At 46.7% G+C, this 16,069-nt stretch overlaps 1 protein-coding gene across 5 annotated transcripts in view; it reads left to right on the forward strand.

Moving 5' to 3' along the window:
* SLC8A3 (solute carrier family 8 member A3) overlaps nucleotides 1-16,069 on the forward strand; it is a 147,795-nt gene that overhangs the window by 2,292 nt on the left and 129,434 nt on the right. The window lies entirely within an intron of this gene.

Consider the following 16,069-nt stretch of genomic DNA (forward strand, 5'->3'; position numbering starts at 1 on the left):
GTATTATATAAGCAGATTTCAGGCACCTCTCCTTCATTTGGAAATTGCAAAATTGATTGAAACTTGGCAGTCTCTTTAAGCATCAATAGGCTTATTTTATGGTGTGAGGCTTGCCCAGTCTAGGTGAAATGAATCAATATGGCTTGAGTCCTGGAGGTATCTTAGAGAAGCAGAGCTCCCAGGGCAGCGGCCACTAGTCTTTAGTCACAGGTCTACGCTCCAGAATCTGGATAAGCAGTGGAGGAGAAGCCTCTTAGGAATTGTGGGAAAAAAGACATCTTCTGTGTGGTCATCTCTTTTCACAGTCCAGAGTTCTAAAACACTGCTCAGGTCACTGGCCCATTTAGCCCTTCAGACCCTGTGGGTCTTATGTTTCTATTGCCTCTGTCACTCTGAGGCCTCTCTGCATTGAAACATCTGTACTGGGTGTTCTCTCCTATTCTCAGATGGATATCTCTAAAGAACAAAGCAGACTGACTCTGCCCAGGAGACCAGACTTGCCAGGGTTGCCAAGAAGGAAGGAGATGAGAAAGGGGAACCTTGTCTCAGGACTGCTGCTCACATCCAGAAGCAATAAGCACTAGCAGGGGAATATCGGAGGAACCAAAGGGACACACGTAGGAAGTGGGAGATGTCAAACTGCTCCAAGAACCTGCTCAAAACACTTTCAATGGGAAATGAAAGCTCTCATCTCTAAAGTGGGAATAGCAATACGTTCCTTGCCTCGAGGTGGGCTCTTTTTTGCAGTTCCTCCCAGCTCTAGGATCTTCTGAACTATAGACATAGGCGCTCAGTGTAGGTCATAACCTGCACCAGCCAGATGGAACAGGGGGATACTGTCCCGTGAAAGGAAATAGCCATTGACAGATTGATTTATTAGAGCCCTGTTTAGTCATTTTGTGGGAAAGGATAATCTCTTGTTAGCATTAATAAAAACCTGTGCCTTTCTAGAGAATACTCTGCCTTTCAGTATGCTCTGGGGAAGATGCTTATACGTACAAATGAAGGCCCTCACGGCGAGGAAAACCCCCATGAAATTTCATGCGTATTTATGGCAATGTCAGTAGATAAATTACTGTCAGGCATTAGATGACATCAGCATTGGCCATAACTGGAGAGCCTCGTGGTCCCTCCCATTCAGTACCAATCTGCTGAAGGCACCGAAGAGTAGTGTTTTGAGAGATCAGAAGTTGGGATCCCAATTTCTTAACCTCATTAGTAATCAGCTGTGCACCTGGGATCTCCAAATATGACTAAACCTTCCTCAAACCTATGTATGTTTTCAGCTTGATTACTGTCTTGGTGTAAATGAGCCTCATGAATGATCACTTCTGGGTAATATTGGTTATAAATATGTATGAACTTATACACGTTTGAGATGCTGGCCCAGGTATTCTAAGGTTTCCCGTCTTGTCCTTTGCATTATTTTTTTAGACATCAGTAGAATTTAGACTACCCTCTTGGCCTTTTTCACTGCAGAAGAATGAGTCCAAAACCTGCTAATCTATTCTCACAAAAGGAGGCCTACTTTTGATACTTGAAATTGTAATTTTACAGCTAGAGACAGTATGATACAGCAAGAAAACCGTGGGCTCTAAGTATAGTACTCTGTGGATTAGGATTCTGGCTCTAGTACTGATTTAACCACACTGGGGAAATTTTATTAATTTATGAGGTTTTTTTCCCCATTGATGAAAAGGAGATCATAATGTCACTCTAGCAGATCTATTAGAATGATTCATGATATTGTATCCCTGTACATGTTATGTACATGTTATATACATGCAGTGTCCCCTGTGCATGATATGTACTCGGTAAACAAGCTCATTAATAGTAATACTGATGAATTAACACTATTCTTCAGAAGGCACCACTGAGGTCATCAGGTTACTTGATTTTCTGTGTCACCCTAATTAATAAGCATGCTAGTTTTTTGGTTACCATGAAGGTTACTAATCTAAACTCATAAAATATTGGAGCGAGAAAGGACCTTAGAATATCATCTAGACATTCTAGAGTAGTGTTCCTCAAATTTTAATGTGCTTGTGAACCAGCCAGGCATCTTGCTAAAATGCAGATTATGACTTCCAATATCTAAAGCAGGGCTTGAGATTCTTCATTTCTAACAAGCTCCAAATGCTTCTGGTTCCCAGAAGCAGAGCTGAAAGGCTCTAAACCGTGAAGCTTAGGAAGGAAAGTGGCTCTTCAGATGAGTTGCATGACTGGATCGTGAATGCTTGCTTTCCAGTCCAGTGTTCAGCTCCATCTTGGCTCGAGTCTAGCTCTTATCCTGAGACCCTGCTAACTGTGGGAACAGTCTGAGCCCTGAGATTGGAACCTTCGGGGGACTTGGACAGAGCTGTGTGATGCCTGGAACAATTTCACTTTCTACTTCCCCACCAAGCCCAGTGGCACTGTTGCTTTTGCCCTCACCATAATGCTCTGAATCTGCAGAACGAAGCCAGGCCTATGCTCCACCAGCAATATGAGGTCCATGAATTCATGCATTTGGCTTTATGCTTTACTTCTGCAAACGTGTCCTAGGATGGAAAAACACTCTGGTGTCTGACAAACAGGTGTGAATCAATCGCGCAGCAGCTGTGTAACTTTAACAAGTCATTTCAGCTTCGGAGTCCCAGCGATTTTGTTGCAATGATAGGAACAATAATACCTATCCTTCGAGATTATGATTAGTACTACATACAGATAGTAAGAAAATGCACCTTAGCACAGTGCCTAAGTGCATCAAAAGTGCTCAGTCACTCAACAGACATTTATTAAATATCTGCTACATCCTAGGTACATTACTAGTACTGGAGAGAAGTAAGTGACTAAGATGAGGTGGCATTTTAACTCCCAAGGATCTTATTCTCCAGTGGAGAGGATACAAGGTATACAGACAAATCAAAACAGGTGGGAGAAGTATAGTTTGAGGTTAGCTCAATAAAAGGGGAATGAAAGCTTCTCCTTCTGTGCATGACACCACTAAAGTTTTAAAGTCACCTTCATCAAAGATGTAGTAGTGAAGTAGGTGAAGGGTGGGGGTGGGTACATGATTACTTTAAACCCACGTTACAATAAACTCATGATATTTGAGAAGGATGCTACTGCTGCTAGGTCGCTTCAGTCAGGTCCGACTCTGTGCGGCCCCATAGACGGCAGCCAACCAGGCTCCCCATCCCTGGGGTTCTCCAGGCAAGAGTACTGGAGTGGGTTGCCATTTCCTTCTCCAATGCATGAAAGTAAAAAGTGAAAGTGAAGTCGCTCAGTCATATCCAACTCACAGCAACCCCATGAACTGCAGCCTGCCAGGCTCCTCCATCCATGGGATTTTCCAGGCAAGAGTACTGGAGCAAGTTGCCATTGAGAAGGATACTACTGACATCTTTGTGGTCTGAAAGAATCCTGGTAGTTTGTGACTGTGTAGCTCATCCTAGGGATTATGGCCTCCAAGCCTCCTGCACATTAATCTCACTCACTGAACACGTGACTCACTCCTGTATACCAGGCGCACAGAGCACCTCTGCAAAAATAAGATTATTACAGCTCATTGACCTTTGGGGTCTCTGGGAATAGCCAAAGACTCAGATGTCAAATATGCAAATAGCAAGATCTACTATAATTAAATAGCGTGGGCCTCCTTCAAAGAATGGAGTGTAAGCTGTACCACACATTTCCTAAGCAAATATAGAATGTTGAAACTGGAAGGTATCTGTCCTCCCAGTTTTACAAGTTATGAAATATGAGAATCTGAGATGCAAAGCGACTTGTCCAAGATCGCAGAGGTAGATATGATAGAAAGTTAGACTTTAGAAAGGACTTTTCTGGATGCCACTGATTTAATGTCTCCCCCTCCCCTTTTGGACTTTTCCATTTTATTTTTATCCATCAAAATGTTATCTTTGGAAAGAATATGAAAATTCATGGGTGAAAGATGCCCTGGAAGGACACATCCAGCAGTGTTTTTGTGAGTAATGCCTTAACTAAGAATAATAATATATTATGGACTATTTTTAATCTTTTGGTTCACCTTGAAACTGTTCAGGAAGGAAAATATTGAACTCATAGAAAAAAATTTTAGAAGGTTTATCTTAGTGATCTCTTGCTGAAAAAAGTGACAGTGTAGCTGAGACATCTCTTGGTGATGGTTAACCTTACGCTGGACCTTGTTCCATGAAATAGTGCAGTATTTTTTTTCAGAATGATACAGGCCATTCTCTTCCAGGGGTGCTTTCTCTGTAAAGTTTTAGCCAAAGGCATCTTCCCATGAAAACCTATACAAATAAGGAGTTACTCAGGACACAATTTTCACATTCTCCAACTTGACTAAACACAGTCAGGTTTTTGCTTTTTCTTTGGCTCAGCAGAGTAATAGGATAATTTTTATCTGGTCACAGAGGAAGATAAGGGGCTTCCCAGGTAGCACTAGTGGTAAAGAACCCTCCTGCCAATGCAGGAGACATAAGAGATGTGGGTTCAATCCCTGGATTGGGAAGATCCCCTGGAGGAGGGTATGGCAACCCACTCCAGCATTCTTGCCTCGAGAATCCCCAGAGGAGCCTGTCGGGCTACAGTCCACAGAGTCGCCAAGAGTTGGATACGACTGAAGTGACTTAGCACGCACGCATGCATAGAGGAGGACCATTTGTTTCTAGAATGTCCTTTCTGCACTTGAGAAGAACCAGAAGCTGCACGCTTAGCGCGGGTGGAAGGAAGTGCAATGGAGGTGGAGGTATTTCCCCCTTAGCTGGAATCCTTTTCTTTCTCCTTTCTTCAGCCTGCAGTGCTGATTTCCAGTAACAAGCTCTCTTTGTAGTTGTAGGTAAACAGTCCATCCCCAGAACCATGGCTTCATGGAACTCACAGTGGAGCTATGTGCTTGATTCAGAGTGATCCTGAAGAAAGAAATCCGTGTTTAAGCGAATTGTTAAATGGGGGAGGGGGGTTTAACAGAATAGTGGAACATTTCAAATAGGGTTGTTCAACTACGGTTGCCTCTCTTTGGGGCACAAGGGAATGATTAGAGGCTATGTGGACTCTTCAGCAGAAGCTTTGGATGTTGCGCCCAGAAAGGCCCCAGGTTTTGGTAAATTTTTGTTTCTTTTTCTTAATTACTAAAATTGCCCAAGAATATGTCAGAGAGTGACATATTCCAACTTCAGGATCCATAAAGCACGCCAAATATACTTAAACCTCATATGTCCATAAAGATCGCCAGCAAGCCCAGAGCTTTCCTGGTTTATCTGTTTTAGGGTTTAAGGGTGCAACATTTGGCAATACTGGATCAGGCAGCGCTCTCTCTGCTGGACTTGGTCAGGGACCATAGGCGACAGAGCATTCAGCGTGCCTGCCCTGGGTCTTCTCACTTTGGTCTGCCCTCTGGTATGAGAAAATTCGGGGTGTGCAGAGTTGGAGACTCCACCAAGGAGAATGTTAGGTTGGGTTTGAGGAGAAAGGCACACTGTGGTTGGAGATGGTCACATGACCAGCCAATCAGAAAATGAAACAGTCTCAGCCTCAAAGCAGGCTCCCCTGAGCATTGCTTGCAATGATGCTGGTTGGGGCCTTAGGCAGAAATAAAGGAATAACAATAAAGATCCTGCCATGGGCCTTGCTTTGTTTGTCTCAACTCTTCTGGCTCTTCAGGTCAAAGTTTTCTCATTCAGTCACAAGCGTGATAGAAAGGGATACTTGGGCAAAGTGAGATGGGTGAGTGGGGAGGACTCTTCCTTGTCGTCCAACTTTCATCAACTTTTCAGGTGTGTTTGGATTGTATATGAGCACTCATTCCTTCCCCATCCTTGGGCTATGCCCCCATCAACTCCACTAGAAATGGAGTAGACTTCAGTGGTACAGTCTTCAGTTTATTCAAGGTGTTATTTTCTTGTCCTTTTAGAAGATAAACTAACCTGTGCTTCCAGATCCAATCAGAAGTCCTAGTGTAGAGCAGTGTGTAACTAATGGTTGGAGAGAGGGAACTCCTTGACCTACAAACAGAGCAAAATCCCTCTATTTAAATTCTGCACCATCCAGAAGCATCTTGTAGGAATCATGTGCTTTGAAAATTTTGCTAAAAGACCATGAAGGAAAGCACTAGGTAAACATTTTTAGCTGATGTGATCGTTATCATTCATACGAATTATAGTTCCACCCTACCATCTGCCACATACACAAATAGGAAGTTATCTGGCTAAGTAGAGAAGAAGATAAAGTTGAAGTAAAATTTATTCATTATGGAAAAATTTGTTTTCCTAAAATTGAGCCATCACTTGGTGAGCGTATATATTTGAGTTCAGTTTTCAGTGTGGCAGCATCCTGACCCTTTCTAGTGAAGGGTCGGCATGGCATGGACACAGGCTGGTTAACCTGCTCTTGCCTGAGCCCAGTTCAGTTGCCACTTGGTGACAAGGATTCATGAAGAACCAGTTAGTTATAATGCAGACAGCTCTTTAACATGGATATTTTAGTTGGTACTTTCAAAATGAGTGACATCTTGATAGTAGCTTCCTATTCAGAATATTGGAGAAGGCAATGGCACCCCACTCCAGTCCACAACTTGCTCCCCAGCCATTCAGAATATGGCTGCGGAGCAAGCTGTGGATTAGAAGTGATGAATTCTGCCATTTCTTTGTAGTGGTCCATCCAAGAGCCCTTGGTCTTGATTGGTCTCCCTTTTGGTTTCCTCCTTGTGTCTCCTGTGTGATTTCTGCTTGGGACCCTCCTGAGCCCCTGACCTCCTCTTTCTGAGCTGCAGTCATGGAAGGTGTACCATACCACCATCCCTAGGGCTAACCCTGGACCTGACTACGGATACTCTGTGTGTTCGCTCCATTTCCCTGCTTGCGCCTCCCGTTTTGCTGGCCTGCTTTCTCTCGCACGGGCTCTCTCTTCTGGAAATCCTCGGCTGCACCCTTCTTTCTTAACTGTCTGTGCTCCAGGAGCCGCTGATGCTCAGGCCATGTTTGCTGCTCTTGCTTGAGCTCAGTGACTTCCTCCTCACGCCCTTTAGTCCCGTCTCCCGTCTTACCCTTATTCTATTCCCCACGTCTGTCTCCTTCACGCTGTTGGCTTCTGTGTTTGGACCGCCTTCTGTCTGCTGTCTAATCTGTGATTTCTTTGCGTGACCAAGAGTGTGCTGTGGGTATCCCTCAAGAAAGCCTGGCATTTGGATAGAAAGCACTAGCCTCATGATAATACCAAGAAGACTGAAATCTCCCAGGAAACAGACCACTCACTCTGGTGCTCTTTTTTTTTTTTTCCCTTCACCACATAGTATTTGACTTTTAAGACTAGAAGCTTGAATTGTAAGGATCCAGCATAGGCTGGAACTGGTATCAGAAAGGCATCAGAGCCTTAGGGACCACCTTCTCTGTCTAACACGCTCCCTCTCAGCCACATGGTCTCTGTCTCCTGACATCTCTGCCCTCTCTGTGGTCTTTTCCCTTATTGCTTCAATGAAACCTTACAGCCCAACAGCCCTATTTCCTACCTGAAAAGATCTTTCTATTCTTCTACCTCTGATTCTCAAGGGAGGGACTCTGCTGTTTCCCTCCCCCACCTCCACCCTTCCCCACCGCTCAACTTAACTTTATCAAAGGCCACTGGCCAGACAGATATTGATTACCCTGGGTTAAGTCATGTTTCCGTCCATCCCCAACTTGATGCTTAATCTGCCATAGTTGGATGGTGGGGTGGGAAAATGAAGTTGCCCAGGGGTCTCGATGGTGAGCTAACTAAGCAACTGTGTCTCTAAGTGGTGGACAGTGTCACTTAGGAAGAAGTCCTAGGCAAAACAGTCTTCTGTCACCTCAAAACTGACACAGTATGTAAGGCTTGCCGTACCCCTCCTGCTGCTGCTAAATCACTTCAGTCGTGTCCTACTCTGTGCGACCCCATAGATGGCAGCCCACCAGGCTCCCCCGTCCCTGGGGTTCTCCAGGCAAGAACCCTGGAGTGGGTTGCCATTTCCTTCTCCAATGCATGAAAGTGAAAAGTGAAGTCTCTCAGTCACGTCCGACTCTTATCAACCCCATGGACTGCAGCCTACCAGGGTCCTCTATCCATGGGATTTTCCAGGCAAGAGTACTGGAGTGGGGTGCCATTGCCTTCTCCAGCCGTACCCCTGAGAGAGTGCTGATTTTACAGTGATGAGCGCTGGCATGGTAGGCTGGAGAACAGGAGAAACAGCCACCTCTGGAGCCCTCAGCACTACTATAGCCATCCAGCCGACCACAGACTCGGCAGCTGAAATTAAACTGGCTTCTGCCCAGATCAACAGAAAGCATTCCTAGCGGGTGATGCTCAGTGGCACAAGGCTGCAGGCCACCGGGGTCGTTCATCCCCCTTTGCCCTTTTCTGGTCCGGCGTCTCCGGGAGACGAGCGTCAGAAGACACTCTGCCGTCATTTTCAGGTGCCCTCAGTTTGGGTCCTGAGTCACTGTCCCAGCCTCTTCCTGGGTTTCGGTTTCCAGAGCAGCCTGTATTCCCTACCGGGACAGAAAGCATCCCCGCCACGGGTAGAATGACAGCCTCTCCCGTCCTGCCCTCCTGGGCTAGACAGCTGGTCTGCTGGACTTAGCACAAGCCAGCGGGCACCCCCACCCCCTTACCTTTGCAGCTGTAACTTGATGCCTCTCCAGGAACTCCCCGGAAGCCACTGCATTCTCATCTCCAGGTGGCACAGAGTGCAGCTCTGTCAGGTGCCCATGCCCCAGGGCTCATGGCTGGGTGTAACATAGGACTCTTTTCTGGGTCAGTTCCGGTCAGTCCGTCGTGGCTGTCCAGGGAGCCATCTTGGAAAGGATTTTTGAGGCTGTGTCTGGACTCAGCTGTGGATGTGAGAAGAAAAGCCAAATATCTGCCAACTCTAGTCCTGGGATGAGAGATGGGAGGAGCTTCATGGGATAAAGTAGGAGTCTCCATTTCACTGAGGTGCATTAGCATGAAGTTGTCACCATCTCTCCAATACTGGGCCAGCCCTAGGGGAAAACCTCCGTGAATCGCTCTCTTCTTCCCCCTGAATCCACAGGGACTTAAATCCCCACTGGACCCATGATGCAGGTAACCTTATCAGACCAGAATCTTCCAGAGTCCTTGCTAACATAGTGGGCTTTGTAAACCAGACCGTGGTTCCCAGCCAGCTTCCCATAACAGGTCATTTTAATTATCTACCTCTCCTTGTGGGACCCCAGGTTTTACAAGATTCTTAGCTGAAAATTAATTAAATTTCCATCTTTTTTCCATAAACTACAGCAAAAGTTAACTAGTGTCACAACAATGAGTTAATACAGTTCTAGCCAAAGTAGACAGAAATGGTATTTTAGTTAACCCATGGACTGTTGGAAGAATATATACTTTCTATTTTGAGGACTGGGGAGAGAGTACAATGAACACAGCCACGAACTCACTTTCAAAGGAACAAATCGATATAAAATACTTTGAAAATATTAGGCACTAATTGTTTAAAGTTGTTTTGAAGAGGGTGATCCCCTGGGGAGATTGGAATATGCTGGAGAATATATCAGAATATAGGACACAGTGTTGATTTTCTAGGCTTCTGCATTGTTTAGACCTTTGGGAAAGATTACTGTTGTGGCTGTTATGTTTTTACATAATAAGACATAATATTTATAGAGAAATAAAAATTGCACTTTTAATATTATCAATTTCTTCGGATGAGTTAACTGAATTTAAGAAAAGTTAATTTACCTTAGGACACAAAGCGTTTAAGGGTCAGTGTCCCAACCTAGATCTTCTGCTTATAAATCACATTCTTTCAACTACGTTACATAGTTTAGCATCAGAATAAGGTCAGGAAGTTGAAGCAGCAGACTTTATTCTCATATAGAAAGAGTTAAGAGGACATCTCTTCCTTAACAGCAAGAGGTGGCTGTCCTTTAATTCAGGGACAACTGGGCCCAGGGAATTTGGGAAGGGCCAAATAGACTCCTTAATGCCCAGCTCAGAAATCTGGACTCATCGCTCTTAGCTGTTGTCTCAGACCCACCCTTGCCCGGGCGGGTACACAAGGGATCCTTGTCTGTCCACTTAACCATCAGGAATATACGCAGCTGACGCCTTGGCTTGCTGCAGGCAAGGCTGACTCAGGCACATGTGTTCAGATTGAGGGGGCCCCCTTTGAGGTTGTGACCCTGGTGTCTGGGTCAAAGGGTTAGAGGAGGAGGATAGTCAGAGAGCTCGCAGCCCTCAGAGAACCTACGAGAGCCCTCCCTCCAGAGAGGAGGTGGGGAGGAGGAGCCAGTCTCTCAGGGTACAGTCAGCAGACGTTCATGGAGCTCATACAGTGAGCTGAGCACTGAGAAGAGGCGCCACCCCTGTCTTCAGGGAGTCCCCAGGCGGGCGGGGAAAGGGAGGGCCTGTGAGCATTGCTATGAAAGAGGGGCCCCTGAGCCTCAGCCACACAGGGACTCCTCCTTTTGTCACCATTTATCATTATTATTACTTATTTGGCAATGTCGGGCCTTAGTGGCAGCACACGGGATCTCTCCTTGCGATGCGGGGATGCTCTAGATGTGACGCTCCGGCTCAGCACTTGTGGCGCGTGGGCTTGGTAGTTGTCGCCTGCAGACTCCAGAGCACGTGGGGTTCAGCAGCTGCAGCTCGCAAGCTTTCTAGTTGTGGCACATGGGTTCAGTTGCTCTGAGTATGTGGGGTCTTAGTTCCCCAAATAGGAATTGAACCCACATCCCCTGCCTTGCAAGGTGGATTCTTAACCACTCGACCACCAGGGAAGTCTCCTTTTGTCGTGATTCAGTTTGGAGTCAGTAAAGGTGACTTGCACACCTCCTCCTCTAGTCCACTTAGAAGAACTTGTTAGGAAGAAGGGCTGGTTGGCTGCGGCTTGTGGGGCATGCGTAGATAAAAGTAGAAGTTGACTTCAGGAGTGAATGGTCCCACAGCAGGCTGCGTCCTCAGATCAGAGCAGCACTTGGTTCTCTTTCATCACACATTCTAGGAGCACAAAAGATGCTTGTTAAATGAATGAGTGAATGAACGGAGGCCTGGTCCTCTGGCTCTCTACCACCTCCTGGTTGCAACAGCTGGGGAGATACGGGATTTGAACACACTTCTCAGGTATGAGCTCCAGGGATGCCCACCATCCCCCACTCTCTGTGCCTTCCTCCTCTTCTCTCCCAGGGTCTGCAAGACCACCAAGATTCCCCAGAGCCCTCTCTACTTCAGGCATCCCAGCTCCTCCCAAGCCCCACCCCTCCCAGCACCAGCTCCACAGAAGGTCTGCTCCTGGACTGTTCGGCTACCTCTGAGCACAGGCTGCCTTTGATGCTCAGGAGACACCCTGTAATTCAATTAGGAGCTCCCTCCAGGGAGCATGTCATTATGTCCTGTCTGGGCCTTGTAATGACAGCCCCCCACCACTGCCCAGGGAGCTGCCCTGCTCAGCTGTCCAGAAACCTTTCCCTGGGAGGGAACTAATCTGCTTAGCCCGGATTGGATGCAGTTCCGCACAGCACCTCCCTGAAGGCCTCAGAAATCAGTCCCCACTAGCAGAAAGGACTGCCTTAAGGGAGCCTGAGGGTTAGCTCTGCTTTGCTCGTTGCTGTGAGCCCCCGACCCCCACCCCTGGGATTGTTCTTGGCTGAATGGAGGCTGAGGGGGCTCCATCTCAGCCAGAGCCCCTGGGTGACCCCCAGCCCTCGTGGGGCTTAGAAGGGAGATGAAAGGAGACTGAAGGAATTTGCCTCTTTTCCATGTGAGTTTGGGGAAAGAGGGTGCAGGGTGAATTGAATCACTTGGCATGGTACCTGGATAGTGTTGCACTTTGAAGGGGAAGGGGCCTGGGCTGTTTTGGGCTGTGGGGGAAGTTGCCTTCTTCTCTGCAGGACTGACTTTGTCCGTTGGACTTGATTTCTGTGATATGTTTTAGATGCGAGGGTGCAGCCTCAGTCCGGCATGGACGCTGCTCAGGGTGGTTTGTCTCCTCCATCTCCCCACCCATATCGAGGTTTACCTGAGGCCTTCCCTTGAGGAACCCAAATCCTCTCCTTGCTGTTACGTGGGATCAGCCAAAAATGCCGCCGGCAAGCTATGCAAGATTAAAGAGAGTCCCCACTCCCCGCTCCCAAATCCATGTCCACGCATAATCTCAGAACATGACAGTGAGGTTATGCTCAGTTAGGGTGGGCCTTAGAGCCTATGACTAGCATCAACATAAGGAGGCCATGTGACAACAGAGATAAAAGTTGCCTAGTGATGCCAGCTGCAGACCCAGGGATGCCAAGGACACTGATACCCAAGCCTTGCATAATGCTTGCTCTGGACTTCAGTGAGTCAGCGAGGGGTGTCACACGGATGGTCAAAGGGCTGCTGGTGAGAAGAGCATTGGCCGTGGGGTTAACCACCCTCAGGACACTGACCCACAGCTTCTGAGGGGGATGGAGACCAGAGCTCATTTAGCAGCTTTGTTATGTATGGATTGCAATTGTAAGCCTTTCCATTCCTGCTTGCAAGTTAGATGAGAGTTCAAAAAAATAATCTGGCCCCTTTCTCTAAGCCACACTCCTCCCAGTCAGTTTAGTTACTTTATGACAGATATTTTAATGCCCTTCCCTTTTATCTGCCAATGTTCTTAGTCCTGATCCATTGATGATTATTTTATACACACACACACACACACACACACACACACACACATTCACTTTGTCAATATTTCTATTGAAGTATACTTGATTTGGGCTTCCCAGTGGGCTTCCAGATTTGGGCTCAGTGGTCAAGAATCCACCTGCTAATGCAGGAGATGTAGGAGATGCAGGTTCAGCCTCTGGGTTGAGAAAATCCCCTGGAGGAGGAAATGGCAACGCACTCCAGTATTCCTGCCTGGAGAATCCCGTGAACAGAGGAGCCTGGCAGGCAACAGTCCATAGTGTCGCAAAGAGTCTGACACTTCTGAGCAACTGAGCATGCACGCGTACTGATTTACAGTGTGTGTTAATTTTTGCTATACAGCTAAGTGATTCAGTTATACATATATACACATGAAAAAATATATATTCGTTTCCATTATGGTTTGTCATAGGACATTAAATCCACTTCTCTGTGCTATACAGTAGGACCTTGCTGTTTATCCAGTCTATATATAAAAGCTTACATCTGCTAGCAACAAACACCTACTCTATCCCTTTTCAACCCCCCAGCCTTGGCATCCGCCAGTCTTTTCTCCATGTCCATGATTCTGTTTCTGTTTCATAGATAGGTTCATTTGTGCCATATTTTAGACTCCACATTTAAGTGATATCATGCGACCTTTGTCTTTGTCTGACTTCCTTCACCTAGTAGGAGACTCTAGTCCATCCGTGTTGGAGCAGTGGCATCATTTCACTCTTTGTTTGGCTGAGTAATATTCCATGGCACCGCGTCTTCTCTCCCCATCCATCTGTTGGGGAACACTCAGGTTGTTTCCGTGTCTTGGCTATTGTGAATAGTGCTGCTGTGAACATTAAAACTGTCTGTTTGAATTGTAGTTTTATTTGGATATATGCCCAGGAGTGGAATTGCCGGATCACACAGCAGTTCTGTTTTTCGTTTTCTCATGAACCTCCACTGATGGTTCTTAACTGCCTAGAGGCTCCAGCTAATGCTCCGTGAACCTCCTGCCCACTTCTCCTTTTCCACCCTTGTGACCGGGGAGGCACAAGAAGGGCCCATTCTCCAGGCACTCTTTCCCATTGGTGTTCCCTGCTGCTTTGCAACCAGTCCTGAGAGCCAGGTGTGTTATCTGCTTGTCCTAAAATGCAGATGTTTCCTGCCTCCCTCTGCAAAGCAAGGTGGGCCTAGCTGGGGAACAAATGGAGATGCCACAGCCAGCCTGAGAGCAAGTGAGCCATGGCTGTCTGTGACGAAAGGAAGGCGGCCCTGACACATGAGAAGGGGGCATTGAATGAGTGCTGGGAGCTGGAAGACAGAATTCGAGTTTATCATTTGCACCGTGAATCACCAATGACAGAAGTGGGAGAGCAGCGATATGGGTAAAGCCCATACAGTGGAGGGTAGCAGAGCAGAGGCTTCCCGCATAGCTCAGTTGGTAAAGAATCTGCCTGCAATGCAGGAGGCCCTAGGTAGGGAAGATCCCCTGGAGAAGGCTTAGGGTACCAGCTAAGTATTCTTGGGCTTCCCTTGTGGCTCAGCTGGTAAAGAATCCGCCTGCCATGCGGGAGACCTCGGTTCGATCCCTGGATTGGGAAGAGCCCCTGGAGAAGGGAAAAGCTACCCACTCCAGTATTCTGGCCTGGAGAATTCCATGGATTGTACAGTCCACGGGGTTGCAAAGGGTTGGACACAACTGAGTGACTTTCATTTTCAACAGAGCAGGGTGATGAAATACACGGAGAAGGTGTCACACGGACCAAATTGGAATCCCAGCTCAGCTACTTATTGGTGTAGGGATCTAGGGAGAGTTAACTGGCTTTTCACTTACTCATCTATATATATATATATGGATAACAATAGTGCCTACCTCCTAGGGTTGTTGTGAGGATTGAATATGACTATAAAGCATTTAACATAGTGCCGAACCTCAATTACTCATCAGAAGCATGATGTGCCAGTTTGTCATTAAGGAGTTAAAGAATCTCTGCCGTGACCTGTGGGCCAATCGTCTTCTCAGGCAGTTTCCCCATCAGTAATTATATGCCCCACCTGAGCCTAAGGGGAGTTTGGGAGAAGAGACCATTGATCTAAAGATAGAAAGTCAAGGAGTCTTGTATGGAGGAAGGCAGAGGAAAGTTTCGTTATCCAGGCTTTCTTTGACGACATCAGGGAACACGTCAGTGTTCTCTCCAAGGAGAGAGCAGCCCCAGGCCCGGGTACAAGGTGACCTTGGAGTAAATTCTTCTGCATCCTGATGTGGGCCTTATTGAATTTGTTTGGGAGATGAAGGGAAAGAAGGAAGATGGAGAGAGAAGGGAAATAAAAGGAGAGGGAGGAAGAAGGGCTGGGAGGAGGATGCATGTTTTTATCTGGAGGATAATTACATAGGAAATTATTATACTTGCTGGTGGGGCTCTGGGGCTGGCACGACTACAGTAATTACAGTGCAGGCTCCCGGGGGCTCTTGGGTACGTCTCTGAGCAGCAGGTAGGCAGTGCTGTGATCTCTCTCCTTTGACCTGCTTCCCAGGCTCCACAGATCAAGAAGCTTAAACAGAGCAATTACCAGTTTCAGAACAGAGGCAATTACTACTTATTTTTGTCTTTCTTATTGTAACTGGACCATTATATCCTAAATATGAGTCCTACTGACCAAACGCGTATTTATAACCCTCCTGCTAAAATGGTAGACACCATGTTCTGAGCTGGAACCAAACTCAGGACTGAGCCAAGGACAGAGCCCCTGCCTTGAGGGCAAGGCAGATGACTTCTCCCACTTCTCTTCACTGTATGCCTTGCACATAGTGGGGGATTTAAAAAAAAAGTGTCTTTTGAATGGGTTAGCTAATGAGTCTGTGTCACATTTTTATGCTTATGTAATCAGTGTGATTATCTATGGGCTCATGTGATGAAAACCATTAAAGTTGTCCATCCTGGCCTCCTTCAGGTGGAGAGTCCTGCTCTTAATGGCCAAGTGTCTGGAGCAAGATGAGTAACTCTGCCGAAGTGCTGGCCAAGGTGCTGTCCCTTCCCCCATGCTGCCCCACGAGAGGAAGTTCAGTGACTAAAGAATTAAATATTTTCCAGCCTGGTTGTGGTGTTCCCAGTCACGGCCTTCTGCCTTTCTTTTTGTCTTTGTATTTAAAGATGCCTCCTCCTTACATGAGCAAGGCAGTTTTCTGTTGTCTGGTAAACAGCCAAATAATGATGTTGCCACTTTTTTGGTACTTATTGCTGTTCAGTCACTAAGTTCTGTCCGACCCTTTGTGACCCCATGCACTGCAACACGCTAGGCTTCCCTGTCTTTCACCATCTCTCCGAGTTTGCTCAGACTCATCTCCATGATGTCAGTAATGCCATCCAACCATCTCATCCTCTGTTGACCCCTTCTACTCTTGTCCTCAATCTTTCCCAGCATCAGGGTCTTTTCCAGTGAGTCAGCTCTT

This window comes from Capricornis sumatraensis, chromosome 2 (assembly GCF_032405125.1).
Source record: "Capricornis sumatraensis isolate serow.1 chromosome 2, serow.2, whole genome shotgun sequence".
Taxonomy (NCBI): Eukaryota; Metazoa; Chordata; class Mammalia; order Artiodactyla; family Bovidae; genus Capricornis; species Capricornis sumatraensis.